The sequence below is a fragment of the Symphalangus syndactylus genome, chromosome 12 (assembly GCF_028878055.3).
Source record: "Symphalangus syndactylus isolate Jambi chromosome 12, NHGRI_mSymSyn1-v2.1_pri, whole genome shotgun sequence".
In the NCBI taxonomy this organism is placed as follows: Eukaryota; Metazoa; Chordata; class Mammalia; order Primates; family Hylobatidae; genus Symphalangus; species Symphalangus syndactylus.
In genome coordinates, this window is record NC_072441.2 from 77,164,584 (window position 1) to 77,181,685 (window position 17,102).

Genomic DNA, 17,102 nt, shown 5'->3' on the forward strand with positions numbered 1-17,102 from the left:
GAAGACATTCCTTTTTCCACTCTACCCCCTTAAGCCTCAGAGTGTCCACTTGTAGTCTCTTAAGAAAGTGTGTTTCAGAACTGCTCAATCAAAAGCAAGCTTCAATTCTGTTAGTTGAAAGCAGAGAACAGAAAGAAGTTTCAGAGAATGCTTCTGTGTAGTTTCTATTTGAGGATATTCCTTTTTCCTCTCGTGGCCCATTACCGCTACGAATGTCCACTTGCAGTTTCTACAGAAAGAGTGTTTCATAACTGCTCAGTCAAAACTGAGCTTCAACTCTGTTAGTTGAATGCACAGAACAGAAAGAGGATTCACAGAATGCTTCTCTGTAGTTTTTATTTGAAGATGTTCCTTTTTCCACTATAGGCCTCTTAGCGCTCCGAATGTCCACTTACAGTTTCTACAGAAATAGTGTTTCAGAACTGCTTAATCAAAAGTAAGCTTCAACTCTGTGTGTTGCATGCACAGAACAGAAAGACGTTTTAGAGAATGCTTCTCTGTAGTTTTTATTTGAAGATATTCCTTTTCTCACTACGGGCCCCTTAGCGCTCCGAAAGTCCCCTTGCAGTTTCTACAGAAAGTGTGTTTCAGAACTGCATAATCAAAAGTAAGCTTCAGCTCTTTTAGTTGAATGCACAGAACAGAAGGAAGTTTCACAGAATGCTTCTGTGTTGTTTTTATTTGAAGATATTCCTTTTTCCGCTATAGGCCCCTTAGCGCTCTGAATGTCCAATTGCAGTTTCTACAGAAAGAGTGTTTCATATCTGCTCAATCAAAAGTAAGCTTCAGCTCTTTTAGTTGAATGCACAGAACAGAAAGAAGATTCACATAATGCTTCTGTGTAGTTTTTAGTTGAAGATATTCCTTTTTCCACTATAGGCCCCTTAGTGCTCCAAATGTCCGCTTGTAGTTTCTACAGAAAGAGTGTTTCAGAACTGCTTAATCAAAAGTAAGCTTCAACTCTGTTAGTTGCTTGCACAGAACAGAAGGAAGTTTCACAGAATGCTTCTGTGTAGTTTTTATTTGAAGATATACCTTTTTCCACTATAGGCCCGTTAGCTCTCCGAATGTCCGCTTGCAGTTTCTACAGAAAGAGTGTTCCTGAACTGCTCAATCAAAAGTAAAGTTCAACTCTGTTAGTTGAATGCACAGAATAGAAAGAAGTTTCACAGAATGCTTCTGTAAAGTGTTTATATGGGGATAGTCCTTTTTCCACTATAAGCCCCTTAGCGCTCAGAATGTCCACCTGCAGTTTCCACAAAAAGAGTGTGTCAGAACTGCTCAATCAAAAGTCAGCTTCAACTCTGTTAGTTGAATGCACAGAACAGAAAGAAGTTTCACAGAATGCTTCTGTGTAGTTTTTATTGGAAGATATCCCTTTTTCCACTATATGCCCCGTAGCGATCGAAATGTCCACTTGCAGTTTCCACAGAAATAGTGTTTCAGAACTGGTCAATCAAAAGTAAGCTTCAACTCAGTTGAATGCACAGAACAGAAAGAGGTTTCACAGAATGCTTCTGTGTAGTTTTTATTTGAGAATATTCCTTTTTCGTCTCTACTCCCCTTACCGCCAAGAATGTCCACTTGCAGTTTCTACAGAAAGAGTGTTTCATATGTGCTCAATCAAAAGTAAGCTTCAACTCTGTTAGTTGAATGAAGAGAACAGAAAGAAGTTTCACAGAATGCTTCTGTGTAGTTTTTATTTGAAGATATTTCTTTTTCCACTATTGGCCAATTAGCGCTCAAATGTCCAATTGCAGTTTCTACAGAAAGAGTGTTTCTGAAATGCTCAATCAAAAGTAGGGTTCAACTCTGTTAGTTGAATGCACAGAACAGAAAGAAGTTTCACAGAATGCTTCTGTGTAGTTTTTATTTGAAGATATCCCTTTTTCCACTATATGCCCCATAGCGCTCCAAATGTCCACTTGCAGTTTCTACAGAAAGAGTGTTTCAGAACTGCTCAATCAAAAGTAGGCTTCAACTCTGTTAGGTGAATGCACAGAACAGAAAGGGGTTTCACAGAATTCTTCTGTGTAGTTTTTATTTGAAGATATTCCTTTTTCCACTCTAGGCCCCTTAGTGCTCTGAATGTCCAATTGCAGTTTCTACAGAAAGAGTGTTTCAGAACTGCTCAATCAAAAGTAAGCTTCAACTCTGTTACTTGAATTCACAGAACAGAAAAAAGTTTCACAGAATGCTTCGGTGTAGTTTTTCTTTGGGGATATTCCTTTTTCCACTATAGGTCCCTTATCGCTCAAAATGTCCACTTGCAGTTTCTACACTAAGAGTGTTTCAGAACTGCTCAATCAAAATTATGCTTCAACTCTGTTAGTTGAATGCGAAGAACAGAAAGAGCTTTCACAGAATGCTTCTGTGTTGCTTTATTTCATGATATTCCTTTTTCCACTGTAGGCCCCTTAGCGCTCAGAAATTCCACTTGCAGTTTCTACAGAAAGAGTGTTTCAGAACTGCTCACTCAAAAGTAAGATTCAGCTCTCTTAGTTGAATGCACAGAACACAAAGAAGTTTCAGAGAATGCTTCTGTGTAGTTTTTATTTGAAGATTTTTCTTTTACCACTACACCCCCTTAACCCTCAGAGTGTCCATTTGCAGTCTCTTAAGAAAGTGTGTTTCAGAACTGCTCAATCAAAAGTAAGCTTCAACTCTCTTAGTTGCTTACACAGAACACAAAGGGTTTTCACAGAATGCTTCTGCGTAGTTTTTATTTGACGGTTTTCCTTTTTCCAGTATAGGTCCCTCAGCGCTCTGAATGTCCACCTGCAGTTTCTACAGAAAGTGATTTTCAGAACAACTCAATCAAAAGTAAGCTTCAACTCTGTTAGTTGAATGCACAGAAAAGAAAGAAGTTTCACAGAATGCTTCTGTGTAGTTTTTATTTGCCGATTCGCTTTTTCCACTACAGGCCCGTTAGCTCTCCGAATGTGCCGCTGTAGTTTCTACAGAAAGAGTGTTTCATATGTGCTCAATCAAAAGTAAACTTCAACTCTGTTGGTTGAATGCACACAAGAGAAAGAAGTCTCACAGAATGCTTCTGTGTAGTTTTTATTTGAAGATATTCCTTTTTCCACTATGGGCCCCTTAGCGCTCCGAATGTCCGCTTGCAGTTTCTACAGAAAGAGTGTTTCTGAACTGCTCAATCAAAAGTAAAGTTCAACTCTGTTAGTTGAATGCACAGAATAGAAAGAAGTTTCACAGAATGCTTCTGTAAAGTGTTTATATGGGGATAGTCCTTTTTCCACTATAAGCCCCTTAGCTCTCAGAATGTCCACCTGCAGTTTCTACAAAAAGAGTGTGTCAGAACTGCTCAATCAAAAGTACGCTTCAACTCTGTTAGTTGAATGCACAGAACAGAAAGAAGTTTCAGAGAATGATTCTGTGTAGTTTGTATTTGAGGATATTTCTTTTTCCACTATAGGCCCCTTAGCGCTCGGAATGTCCACTTGCAGTTTCTACAGAAAGAGTGTTTCAGAACTGCTTTATCAAAAGTAAGCTTCACCTCTGTTAGTTGAATGCACAGAACAGAAAGAAATTTCATAGAATGCTTCTGTGTAGTATTCATTTGAAGATATTCCCTTTTCCACTTTAGGCCCCTAAGCGCTGTGGATGTCCACCTGCAGTTTCTACAGAAAGAGCTTTTCAGAACTGCTTAATCAAAAGTAAGCTTCAACTCTGTTAGTTGAATTCACAGAACAGAAAAAAGTTTCACAGAATGCTTCGGTGTAGTTTTTCTTCGGGGATATTGCTTTTTCCACTATATGTCCCTTAGCGCTCCAAGTGTCCACTTGCAGTTTCTACACAAAGAGTGTTTCAGAACTGCTCAATCAAACGTAAGCTTCAACTCTGTTAGTTGAATGCGCAGAACAGAAAGGTGTTTGACAGAATGCTTCTGTGTAGTTTTTATTTCAGGATATTCCTTTTTCCACTATAGGCCCCTGAGTGCTCAGATTGTCAACCTGCAGTTTCTACAGAAGGAGTATTTCAGAACTGCTCAGTCAAAAGTAAGCTTCAACTCTCTTAGTTGAATACACAGAACACAAAGGAGTTTCACAGAATGCTTCTGTGTAGTTTCTATTTGAAGACATTCCTTTTTCCACTCTACCCCCTTAAGCCTCAGAGTGTCCACTTGTAGTCTCTTAAGAAAGTGTGTTTCAGAACTGCTCAATCAAAAGCAAGCTTCAATTCTGTTAGTTGAAAGCAGAGAACAGAAAGAAGTTTCAGAGAATGCTTCTGTGTAGTTTTTATTTGAGGATATTCCTTTTTCCTCTCGTGGCCCATTACCGCTACGAATGTCCACTTGCAGTTTCTACAGAAAGAGTGTTTCATAACTGCTCAGTCAAAACTGAGCTTCAACTCTGTTAGTTGAATGCACAGAACAGAAAGAGGATTCACAGAATGCTTCTCTGTAGTTTTTATTTGAAGATGTTCCTTTTTCCACTATAGGCCTCTTAGCGCTCCGAATGTCCACTTACAGTTTCTACAGAAATAGTGTTTCAGAACTGCTTAATCAAAAGTAAGCTTCAACTTTGTGTGTTGCATGCACAGAACAGAAAGACGTTTTAGAGAATGCTTCTCTGTAGTTTTTATTTGAAGATATTCCTTTTCTCACTACGGGCCCCTTAGCGCTCCGAAAGTCCCCTTGCAGTTTCTACAGAAAGTGTGTTTCAGAACTGCATAATCAAAAGTAAGCTTCAGCTCTTTTAGTTGAATGCACAGAACAGAAGGAAGTTTCACAGAATGCTTCTGTGTTGTTTTTATTTGAAGATATTCCTTTTTCCGCTATAGGTCCCTTAGCGCTCTGAATGTCCAATTGCAGTTTCTACAGAAAGAGTGTTTCATATCTGCTCAATCAAAAGTAAGCTTCAGCTCTTTTAGTTGAATGCACAGAACAGAAAGAATATTCACATAATGCTTCTGTGTAGTTTTTAGTTGAAGATATTCCTTTTTCCACTATAGGCCCCTTAGCGCTCCAAATGTCCGCTTGTAGTTTCTACAGAAAGAGTGTTTCAGAACTGCTTAATCAAAAGTAAGCTTCAACTCTGTTAGTTGCTTGCACAGAACAGAAGGAAGTTTCACAGAATGCTTCTGTGTAGTTTTTATTTGAAGATATACCTTTTTCCACTATAGGCCCGTTAGCTCTCCGAATGTCCGCTTGCAGTTTCTACAGAAAGAGTGTTCCTGAACTGCTCAATCAAAAGTAAAGTTCAACTCTGTTAGTTGAATGCACAGAATAGAAAGAAGTTTCACAGAATGCTTCTGTAAAGTGTTTATATGGGGATAGTCCTTTTTCCACTATAAGCCCCTTAGCGCTCAGAATGTCCACCTGCAGTTTCCACAAAAAGAGTGTGTCAGAACTGCTCAATCAAAAGTCAGCTTCAACTCTGTTAGTTGAATGCACAGAACAGAAAGAAGTTTCACAGAATGCTTCTGTGTAGTTTTTATTGGAAGATATCCCTTTTTCCACTATATGCCCCGTAGCGATCGAAATGTCCACTTGCAGTTTCCACAGAAATAGTGTTTCAGAACTGGTCAATCAAAAGTAAGCTTCAACTCAGTTGAATGCACAGAACAGAAAGAGGTTTCACAGAATGCTTCTGTGTAGTTTTTATTTGAGAATATTCCTTTTTCGTCTCTACTCCCCTTACCGCCAAGAAAGTCCACTTGCAGTTTCTACAGAAAGAGTGTTTCATATGTGCTCAATCAAAAGTAAGCTTCAACTCTGTTAGTTGAATGAAGAGAGCAGAAAGAAGTTTCACATAATGCTTCTGTGTAGTTTTTAGTTGAAGATATTCCTTTTTCCACTGTAGGCCCCATTGGGCTCCCAATATCCGCTTGCAGTTTCTACAGAAAGAGTGTTTCAGAACTGCTTAATCAAAAGTAAACTTCTACTCTGTTAATTGAATGCACGGAACAGAAAGAAGTTTCACAGAATGCTTCTGTGTAGTTTTTATTTGAAGATATTTCTTTTTCCACTATTGGCCAATTAGCGCTCAAATGTCCAATTGCAGTTTCTACAGAAAGAGTGTTTCTGAAATGCTCAATCAAAAGTAGGGTTCAACTCTGTTAGTTGAATGCACAGAACAGAAAGAAGTTTCACAGAATGCTTCTGTGTAGTTTTTATTTGAAGATATCCCTTTTTCCACTATATGCCCCATAGCGCTCCAAATGTCCACTTGCAGTTTCTACAGAAAGAGTGTTTCAGAACTGCTCAATCAAAAGTAGGCTTCAACTCTGTTAGGTGAATGCACAGAACAGAAAGGGGTTTCACAGAATTCTTCTGTGTAGTTTTTATTTGAAGATATTCCTTTTTCCACTCTAGGCACCTTAGTGCTCTGAATGTCCACTTGCAGTTTCTACAGAAAGAGTGATTCAGAACTGCTCAATCAAAAGTACGGTTCAACTCTGTTAGTTGAATGTACAGAAGAGAAAGGAGTTTCATAGAATGCTTCTGTGTTGTTTTTATTTGAAGATATTCCTTTTTCCACTTTAGGCCCCTAACCGCTGTGAATGTCCACTTGCAGTTTCTACAGAAAGAGCTTTTCAGACCTGCTTAATCAAAAATTATCTTCAACTCTGTTACTTGAATTCACAGAACAGAAAAAAGTTTCACAGAATGCTTCGGTGTAGTTTTTCTTTGGGGATATTCCTTTTTCCACTATAGGTCCCTTATCGCTCAAAATGTCCACTTGCAGTTTCTACACTAAGAGTGTTTCAGAACTGCTCAATCAAAATTATGCTTCAACTCTGTTAGTTGAATGCGCAGAACAGAAAGAGCTTTCACAGAATGCTTCTGTGTTGCTTTATTTCATGATATTCCTTTTTCCACTGTAGGCCCCTTAGCGCTCAGAAATTCCACTTGCAGTTTCTACAGAAAGAGTGTTTCAGAACTGCTCACTCAAAAGTAAGATTCAGCTCTCTTAGTTGAATGCACAGAACACAAAGAAGTTTCAGAGAATGCTTCTGTGTAGTTTTTATTTGAAGATTTTTCTTTTACCACTACACCCCCTTAACCCTCAGAGTGTCCATTTGCAGTCTCTTAAGAAAGTGTGTTTCAGAACTGCTCAATCAAAAGTAAGCTTCAACTCTCTTAGTTGCTTACACAGAACACAAAGGGTTTTCACAGAATGCTTCTGCGTAGTTTTTATTTGACGGTTTTCCTTTTTCCAGTATAGGTCCCTCAGCGCTCTGAATGTCCACCTGCAGTTTCTACAGAAAGTGATTTTCAGAACAACTCAATCAAAAGTAAGCTTCAACTCTGTTAGTTGAATGCACAGAAAAGAAAGAAGTTTCACAGAATGCTTCTGTGTAGTTTTTATTTGCAGATTCGCTTTTTCCACTACAGGCCCGTTAGCTCTCCGAATGTGCCGCTGTAGTTTCTACAGAAAGAGTGTTTCATATGTGCTCAATCAAAAGTAAACTTCAACTCTGTTGGTTGAATGCACACAAGAGAAAGAAGTCTCACAGAATGCTTCTGTGTAGTTTTTATTTGAAGATACTCCTTTTTCCACTATGGGCCCCTTAGCGCTCCGAATGTCCGCTTGCAGTTTCCACAGAAAGAGTGTTTCTGAACTGCTCAATCAAAAGTAAGGTTCAACTCTGTTAGTTGAATGCACAGAATAGAAAGAAGTTTCACAGAATGCTTCTGTAAAGTGTTTATATGGGGATAGTCCTTTTTCCACTATAAGCCCCTTAGCTCTCAGAATGTCCACCTGCAGTTTCTACAAAAAGAGTGTGTCAGAACTGCTAAATCAAAAGTACGCTTCAACTCTGTTAGTTGAATGCACAGAACAGAAAGAAGTTTCAGAGAATGCTTCTGTGTAGTTTTTATTTGAAGATATCCCTTTTTCCGCAACATGCCCCAGAGCGATCGGAATGTCCACTTGCAGTTTCTACAGAAAGAGTGTTTCAGAACTGCTCAATCAAAAGTAAGCTTCACCTCTGTTAGTTGAATGCACAGAACAGAAAGAAATTTCATAGAATGCTTCTGTGTAGTATTCATTTGAAGATATTCCCTTTTCCACTTTAGGCCCCTAAGCGCTGTGAATGTCCACCTGCAGTTTCTACAGAAAGAGCTTTTCAGAACTGCTTAATCAAAAGTAAGCTTCAACTCTGTTAGTTGAATTCACAGAACAGAAAAAAGTTTCACAGAATGCTTCGGTGTAGTTTTTCTTCGGGGATATTGCTTTTTCCACTATATGTCCCTTAGCGCTCCAAGTGTCCACTTGCAGTTTCTACACAAAGAGTGTTTCAGAACTGCTCAATCAAACGTAAGCTTCAACTCTGTTAGTTGAATGCGCAGAACAGAAAGGTGTTTGACAGAATGCTTCTGTGTTGTTTTTATTTCAGGATATTCCTTTTTCCACTATAGGCCCCTGAGTGCTCAGATTGTCCACCTGCAGTTTCTACAGAAGGAGTATTTCAGAACTGCTCAGTCAAAAGTAAGCTTCAACTCTCTTAGTTGAATACACAGAACACAAAGAAGTTTCACAGAATGCTTCTGTGTAGTTTCTATTTGAAGACATTCCTTTTTCCACTCTACCCCCTTAAGCCTCAGAGTGTCCACTTGTAGTCTCTTAAGAAAGTGTGTTTCAGAACTGCTCAATCAAAAGCAAGCTTCAATTCTGTTAGTTGAAAGCAGAGAACAGAAAGAAGTTTCAGAGAATGCTTCTGTGTAGTTTCTATTTGAGGATATTCCTTTTTCCTCTCGTGGCCCATTACCGCTACGAATGTCCACTTGCAGTTTCTACAGAAAGAGTGTTTCATAACTGCTCAGTCAAAACTGAGCTTCAACTCTGTTAGTTGAATGCACAGAACAGAAAGAGGATTCACAGAATGCTTCTCTGTAGTTTTTATTTGAAGATGTTCCTTTTTCCACTATAGGCCTCTTAGCGCTCCGAATGTCCACTTACAGTTTCTACAGAAATAGTGTTTCAGAACTGCTTAATCAAAAGTAAGCTTCAACTCTGTGTGTTGCATGCACAGAACAGAAAGACGTTTTAGAGAATGCTTCTCTGTAGTTTTTATTTGAAGATATTCCTTTTCTCACTACGGGCCCCTTAGCGCTCCGAAAGTCCCCTTGCAGTTTCTACAGAAAGTGTGTTTCAGAACTGCATAATCAAAAGTAAGCTTCAGCTCTTTTAGTTGAATGCACAGAACAGAAGGAAGTTTCACAGAATGCTTCTGTGTTGTTTTTATTTGAAGATATTCCTTTTTCCACTATAGGCCCCTTAGCGCTCTGAATGTCCAATTGCAGTTTCTACAGAAAGAGTGTTTCACATCTGCTCAATCAAAAGTAAGCTTCAGCTCTTTTAGTTGAATGCACAGAACAGAAAGAAGATTCACATAATGCTTCTGTGTAGTTTTTAGTTGAAGATATTCCTTTTTCCACTATAGGCCCCTTAGCGCTCCAAATGTCCGCTTGTAGTTTCTACAGAAAGAGTGTTTCAGAACTGCTTAATCAAAAGTAAGCTTCAACTCTGTTAGTTGCTTGCACAGAACAGAAGGAAGTTTCACAGAATGCTTCTGTGTAGTTTTTATTTGAAGATATACCTTTTTCCACTATAGGCCCGTTAGCTCTCCGAATGTCCGCTTGCAGTTTCTACAGAAAGAGTGTTCCTGAACTGCTCAATCAAAAGTAAAGTTCAACTCTGTTAGTTGAATGCACAGAATAGAAAGAAGTTTCACAGAATGCTTCTGTAAAGTGTTTATATGGGGATAGTCCTTTTTCCACTATAAGCCCCTTAGCGCTCAGAATGTCCACCTGCAGTTTCCACAAAAAGAGTGTGTCAGAACTGCTCAATCAAAAGTCAGCTTCAACTCTGTTAGTTGAATGCACAGAACAGAAAGAAGTTTCACAGAATGCTTCTGTGTAGTTTTTATTGGAAGATATCCCTTTTTCCACTATATGCCCCGTAGCGATCGAAATGTCCACTTGCAGTTTCCACAGAAATAGTGTTTCAGAACTGCTCAATCAAAAGTAAGCTTCAACTCTGTTAATTGAATGCACGGAACAGAAAGAAGTTTCACAGAATGCTTCTGTGTAGTTTTTATTTGAGAATATTCCTTTTTCGTCTCTACTCCCCTTACCGCCAAGAATGTCCACTTGCAGTTTCTACAGAAAGAGTGTTTCATATGTGCTCAATCAAAAGTAAGCTTCAACTCTGTTAGTTGAATGAAGAGAACAGAAAGAAGTTTCACATAATGCTTCTGTGTAGTTTTTAGTTGAAGATATTCCTTTTTCCACTGTAGGCCCCATAGGGCTCCGAATATCCGCTTGCAGTTTCTACAGAAAGAGTGTTTCAGAACTGCTTAATCAAAAGTAAACTTCTACTCTGTTAATTGAATGCACGGAACAGAAAGAAGTTTCACAGAATGCTTCTGTGTAGTTTTTATTTGAAGATATTTCTTTTTCCACTATTGGCCAATTAGCGCTCCAAATGTCCAATTGCAGTTTCTACAGAAAGAGTGTTTCTGAAATGCTCAATCAAAAGTAAGGTTCAACTCTGTTAGTTGAATGCACAGAACAGAAAGAAGTTTCACAGAATGCTTCTGTGTAGTTTTTATTTGAAGATATCCCTTTTTCCACTATATGCCCCATAGCGCTCCAAATGTCCACTTGCAGTTTCTACAGAAAGAGTGTTTCAGAACTGCTCAATCAAAAGTAGGCTTCAACTCTGTTAGGTGAATGCACAGAACAGAAAGGGGTTTCACAGAATGCTTCTGTGTAGTTTTTATTTGAAGATATTCCTTTTTCCACTCTAGGCCCCTTAGTGCTCTGAATGTCCACTTGCAGTTTCTACAGAAAGAGTGTTTCAGAACTGCTCAATCAAAAGTAAGCTTCAACTCTGTTAGTTGAATGTACAGAAGAGAAAGGAATTTCATAGAATGCTTCTGTGTTGTTTTTATTTGAAGATATTCCTTTTTCCACTTTAGGCCCCTAACCGCTGTGAATGTCCACTTGCAGTTTCTACAGAAAGAGCTTTTCAGACCTGCTTAATCAAAAATTATCTTCAACTCTGTTACTTGAATTCACAGAACAGAAAAAAGTTTCACAGAATGCTTCGGTGTAGTTTTTCTTTGGGGATATTCCTTTTTCCACTATAGGTCCCTTATCGCTCAAAATGTCCACTTGCAGTTTCTACACAAAGAGTGTTTCAGAACTGCTCAATCAAAATTATGCTTCAACTCTGTTAGTTGAATGCGCAGAACAGAAAGAGGTTTCACAGAGTGCTTCTGTGTTGTTTTTATTTCATGATATTCCTTTTTCCACTGTAGGCCCCTTAGCGCTCAGAAATTCCACTTGCAGTTTCTACAGAAAGAGTGTTTCAGAACTGCTGACTCAAAAGTAAGATTCAGCTCTCTTAGTTGAATGCACAGAACACAAAGAAGTTTCAGAGAATGCTTCTGTGTAGTTTTTATTTGAAGATATTTCTTTTACCACTACACCCCCTTAACCCTCAGAGTGTCCATTTGCAGTCTCTTAAGAAAGTGTGTTTCAGAACTGCTCAATCAAAAGTAAGCTTCAACTCTCTTAGTTGCTTACACAGAACACAAAGGGTTTTCACAGAATGCTTCTGCGTAGTTTTTATTTCACGGTTTTCCTTTTTCCAGTATAGGTCCCTCAGCGCTCTGAATGTCCACCTGCAGTTTCTACAGAAAGTGATTTTCAGAACAACTCAATCAAAAGTAAGCTTCAACTCTGTTAGTTGAATGCACAGAAAAGAAAGAAGTTTCACAGAATGCTTCTGTGTAGTTTTTATTTGCCGATTCGCTTTTTCCACTACAGGCCCGTTAGCTCTCCGAATGTGCCGCTGTAGTTTCTACAGAAAGAGTGTTTCAGAACTGCTCAATCAAAAGTAAGCTTCAACTCTGTTGGTTGAATGCACACAAGAGAAAGAAGTTTCACAGAATGCTTCTGTGTAGTTTTTATTTGAAGATATTCCTTTTTCCACTATGGGCCCCTTAGCGCTCCGAATGTCCGCTTGCAGTTTCTACAGAAAGAGTGTTTCTGAACTGCTCAATCAAAAGTAAGGTTCAACTCTGTTAGTTGAATGCACAGAATAGAAAGAAGTTTCACAGAATGCTTCTGTAAAGTGTTTATATGGGGATAGTCCTTTTTCCACTATAAGCCCCTTAGCTCTCAGAATGTCCACCTGCAGTTTCTACAAAAAGAGTGTGTCAGAACTGCTCAATCAAAAGTAAGCTTCAACTCTGTTAGTTGAATGCACAGAACAGAAAGAAGTATCACAGAATGCTTCTGTGTAGTTGGTATTTGAGGATATTTCTTTTTCCACTATAGGCCCCTTAGCGCTCGGAATGTCCACTTGCAGTTTCTACAGAAAGAGTGTTTCAGAACTGCTCTATCAAAAGTAAGCTTCACCTCTGTTAGTTGAATGCACAGAACAGAAAGAAATTTCATAGAATGCTTCTGTGTAGTATTCATTTGAAGATATTCCCTTTTCCACTTTAGGCCCCTAAGCGCTGTGAATGTCCACTTGCAGTTTCTACAGAAAGAGCTTTTCAGAACTGCTTAATCAAAAGTAAGCTTCAACTCTGTTAGTTGAATTCACAGAACAGAAAAAAGTTTCACAGAATGCTTCGGTGTAGTTTTTCTTCGGGGATATTGCTTTTTCCACTATATGTCCCTTAGCGCTCCAAGTGTCCACTTGCAGTTTCTACACAAAGAGTGTTTCAGAACTGCTCAATCAAACGTAAGCTTCAACTCTGTTAGTTGAATGCGCAGAACAGAAAGGTGTTTGACAGAATGCTTCTGTGTTGTTTTTATTTCAGGATATTCCTTTTTCCACTATAGGCCCCTGAGTGCTCAGATTGTCCACCTGCAGTTTCTACAGAAGGAGTATTTCAGAACTGCTCAGTCAAAAGTAAGCTTCAACTCTCTTAGTTGAATACACAGAACACAAAGAAGTTTCACAGAATGCTTCTGTGTAGTTTCTATTTGAAGACATTCCTTTTTCCACTCTACCCCCTTAAGCCTCAGAGTGTCCACTTGTAGTCTCTTAAGAAAGTGTGTTTCAGAACTGCTCAATCAAAAGCAAGCTTCAATTCTGTTAGTTGAAAGCAGAGAACAGAAAGAAGTTTCAGAGAATGCTTCTGTGTAGTTTTTATTTGAGGATATTCCTTTTTCCTCTCGTGGCCCATTACCGCTACGAATGTCCACTTGCAGTTTCTACAGAAAGAGTGTTTCATAACTGCTCAGTCAAAACTGAGCTTCAACTCTGTTAGTTGAATGCACAGAACAGAAAGAGGATTCACAGAATGCTTCTCTGTAGTTTTTATTTGAAGATGTTCCTTTTTCCACTATAGGCCTCTTAGCGCTCCGAATGTCCACTTACAGTTTCTACAGAAATAGTGTTTCAGAACTGCTTAATCAAAAGTAAGCTTCAACTCTGTGTGTTGCATGCACAGAACAGAAAGACGTTTTAGAGAATGCTTCTCTGTAGTTTTTATTTGAAGATATTCCTTTTCTCACTACGGGCCCCTTAGCGCTCCGAAAGTCCCCTTGCAGTTTCTACAGAAAGTGTGTTTCAGAACTGCATAATCAAAAGTAAGCTTCAGCTCTTTTAGTTGAATGCACAGAACAGAAGGAAGTTTCACAGAATGCTTCTGTGTTGTTTTTATTTGAAGATATTCCTTTTTCCACTATAGGCCCCTTAGCGCTCTGAATGTCCAATTGCAGTTTCTACAGAAAGAGTGTTTCATATCTGCTCAATCAAAAGTAAGCTTCAGCTCTTTTAGTTGAATGCACAGAACAGAAAGAAGATTCACATAATGCTTCTGTGTAGTTTTTAGTTGAAGATATTCCTTTTTCCACTATAGGCCCCTTAGCGCTCCAAATGTCCGCTTGTAGTTTCTACAGAAAGAGTGTTTCAGAACTGCTTAATCAAAAGTAAGCTTCAACTCCGTTAGTTGCTTGCACAGAACAGAAGGAAGTTTCACAGAATGCTTCTGTGTAGTTTTTATTTGAAGATATAACTTTTTCCACTATAGGCCCGTTAGCTCTCCGAATGTCCGCTGGCAGTTTCTACAGAAAGAGTGTTCCTGAAGTGCTCAATCAAAAGTAAAGTTCAACTCTGTTAGTTGAATGCACAGAATAGAAAGAAGTTTCACAGAATGCTTCTGTAAAGTGTTTATATGGGGATAGTCCTTTTTCCACTATAAGCCCCTTAGCGCTCAGAATGTCCACCTGCAGTTTCCACAAAAAGAGTGTGTCAGAACTGCTCAATCAAAAGTCAGCTTCAACTCTGTTAGTTGAATGCACAGATCAGAAAGAAGTTTCACAGAATGCTTCTGTGTAGTTTTTATTGGAAGATATCCCTTTTTCCACTATATGCCCCGTAGCGATCGAAATGTCCACTTGCAGTTTCCACAGAAATAGTGTTTCAGAACTGCTCAATCAAAAGTAAGCTTCAACTCAGTTGAATGCACAGAACAGACAGAGGTTTCACAGAATGCTTCTGTGTAGTTTTTATTTGAGAATATTCCTTTTTCGTCTCTACTCCCCTTACCGCCAAGAATGTCCACTTGCAGTTTCTACAGAAAGAGTGTTTCATATGTGCTCAATCAAAAGTAAGCTTCAACTCTGTTAGTTGAATGAAGAGAACAGAAAGAAGTTTCACATAATGCTTCTGTGTAGTTTTTAGTTGAAGATATTCCTTTTTCCACTGTAGGCCCCATAGGGCTCCGAATATCCGCTTGCAGTTTCTACAGAAAGAGTGTTTCAGAACTGCTTAATCAAAAGTAAACTTCTACTCTGTTAATTGAATGCACGGAACAGAAAGAAGTTTCACAGAATGCTTCTGTGTAGTTTTTATTTGAAGATATTTCTTTTTCCACTATTGGCCAACTAGCGCTCCAAATGTCCAATTGCAGTTTCTACAGAAAGAGTGTTTCTGAAATGCTCAATCAAAAGTAAGGTTCAACTCTGTTAGTTGAATGCACAGAACAGAAAGAAGTTTCACAGAATGCTTCTGTGTAGTTTTTATTTGAAGATATCCCTTTTTCCACTATATGCTCCATAGCGCTCCAAATGTCCACTTGCAGTTTCTACAGAAAGAGTGTTTCAGAACTGCTCAATCAAAAGTAGGCTTCAACTCTGTTAGGTGAATGCACAGAACAGAAAGGGGTTTCACAGAATGCTTCTGTGTAGTTTTTATTTGAAGATATTCCTTTTTCCACTCTAGGCCCCTTAGTGCTCTGAATGTCCACTTGCAGTTTCTACAGAAAGAGTGTTTCAGAACTGCTCAATCAAAAGTATGCTTCAACTCTGTTAGTTGAATGTACAGAAGAGAAAGGAATTTCATAGAATGCTTCTGTGTTGTTTTTATTTGAAGATATTCCTTTTTCCACTTTAGGCCCCTAACCGCTGTGAATGTCCACTTGCAGTTTCTACAGAAAGAGCTTTTCAGACCTGCTTAATCAAAAATTATCTTCAACTCTGTTACTTGAATTCACAGAACAGAAAAAAGTTTCACAGAATGCTTCGGTGTAGTTTTTCTTTGGGGATATTCCTTTTTCCACTATAGGTCCCTTATCGCTCAAAATGTCCACTTGCAGTTTCTACACAAAGAGTGTTTCAGAACTGCTCAATCAAAATTATGCTTCAACTCTGTTAGTTGAATGCACAGAACAGAAAGAGGTTTCACAGAGTGCTTCTGTGTTGTTTTTATTTCATGATATTCCTTTTTCCACTGTAGGCCCCTTAGCGCTCAGAAATTCCACTTGCAGTTTCTACAGAAAGAGTGTTTCAGAACTGCTGACTCAAAAGTAAGATTCAGCTCTCTTAGTTGAATGCACAGAACACAAAGAAGTTTCAGAGAATGCTTCTGTGTAGTTTTTATTTGAAGATATTTCTTTTACCACTACACCCCCTTAACCCTCAGAGTGTCCATTTGCAGTCTCTTAAGAAAGTGTGTTTCAGAACTGCTCAATCAAAAGTAAGCTTCAACTCTCTTAGTTGCTTACACAGAACACAAAGGGTTTTCACAGAATGCTTCTGCGTAGTTTTTATTTGACGGTTTTCCTTTTTCCAGTATAGGTCCCTCAGCGCTCTGAATGTCCACCTGCAGTTTCTACAGAAAGTGATTTTCAGAACAACTCAATCAAAAGTAAGCTTCAACTCTGTTAGTTGAATGCACAGAAAAGAAAGAAGTTTCACAGAATGCTTCTGTGTAGTTTTTATTTGCCGATTCCCTTTTTCCACTACAGGCCCGTTAGCTCTCCGAATGTGCCGCTGTAGTTTCTACAGAAAGAGTGTTTCAGAACTGCTCAATCAAAAGTAAGCTTCAACTCTGTTGGTTGAATGCACACAAGAGAAAGAAGTTTCACAGAATGCTTCTGTGTAGTTTTTATTTGAAGATATTCCTTTTTCCACTATGGGCCCCTTAGCGCTCCGAATGTCCGCTTGCAGTTTCTACAGAAAGAGTGTTTCTGAACTGCTCAATCAAAAGTAAGGTTCAACTCTGTTAGTTGAATGCACAGAATAGAAAGAAGTTTCACAGAATGCTTCTGTAAAGTGTTTATATGGGGATAGTCCTTTTTCCACTATAAGCCCCTTAGCTCTCAGAATGTCCACCTGCAGTTTCTACAAAAAGAGTGTGTCAGAACTGCTCAATCAAAAGTAAGCTTCAACTCTGTTAGTTGAATGCACAGAACAGAAAGAAGTATCACAGAATGCTTCTGTGTAGTTGGTATTTGAGGATATTTCTTTTTCCACTATAGGCCCCTTAGCGCTCGGAATGTCCACTTGCAGTTTCTACAGAAAGAGTGTTTCAGAACTGCTCTATCAAAAGTAAGCTTCACCTCTGTTAGTTGAATGCACAGAACAGAAAGAAATTTCATAGAATGCTTCTGTGTAGTATTCATTTGAAGATATTCCCTTTTCCACTTTAGGCCCCTAAGCGCTGTGAATGTCCACTTGCAGTTTCTACAGAAAGAGCTTTTCAGAACTGCTTAATCAAAAGTAAGCTTCAACTCTGTTAGTTGAATTCACAGAACAGAAAAAAGTTTCACAGAATGCTTCGGTGTAGTTTTTCTTCGGGGATATTGCTTTTTCCACTATATGTCCC